The sequence below is a fragment of the Arachis duranensis genome, chromosome 1, assembly GCF_000817695.3.
Source record: "Arachis duranensis cultivar V14167 chromosome 1, aradu.V14167.gnm2.J7QH, whole genome shotgun sequence".
Taxonomy (NCBI): domain Eukaryota; kingdom Viridiplantae; phylum Streptophyta; class Magnoliopsida; order Fabales; family Fabaceae; genus Arachis; species Arachis duranensis.
In genome coordinates this window covers 63,520,015-63,520,470 of record NC_029772.3, presented here as the reverse complement: position 1 = coordinate 63,520,470, position 456 = coordinate 63,520,015, and positions in this window count along the sequence as shown.

Here is a 456-nt window from a genome sequence, read left to right as displayed (position 1 = left end):
AGGCTTTCTTTAGGTTGTGAGTCCAACCATATCCTAGCTCTGTCTCTTACAGCAAAAGGGAATAGCATAAGTCTGTAGACCTCAGGGTCAACCCCATTGGTCTTGACAGTGTCACAGATTTACAAGAATTCAGATAAGAACTGATGAGGATCTTCCAATGGAAGTCCATGGAACTTGCAATTCTGTTGCATTAGAGAAACTAATTGAGGCTTAAGCTCAAATTTGTTTGCTCCAATGGCAGGGATAGAGATGCTTCTCCCATAGAAGTCGGGAGTAGGTGCAGTAAAGTCACCCAGCACCTTTCTTGCATTGTTGGATTGTTGTTGTTTTCGGCTGCCATGTCTTCTTCTTGTTTGAAGATTTTTGTTAGGTCCTCTACAAAGAGTAGTGCTTTAGCTTCTCTTAGCTTTCGCTTCAAGGTCCTTTCAGGTTCAGGGTTATCCTCAACAAGAATGC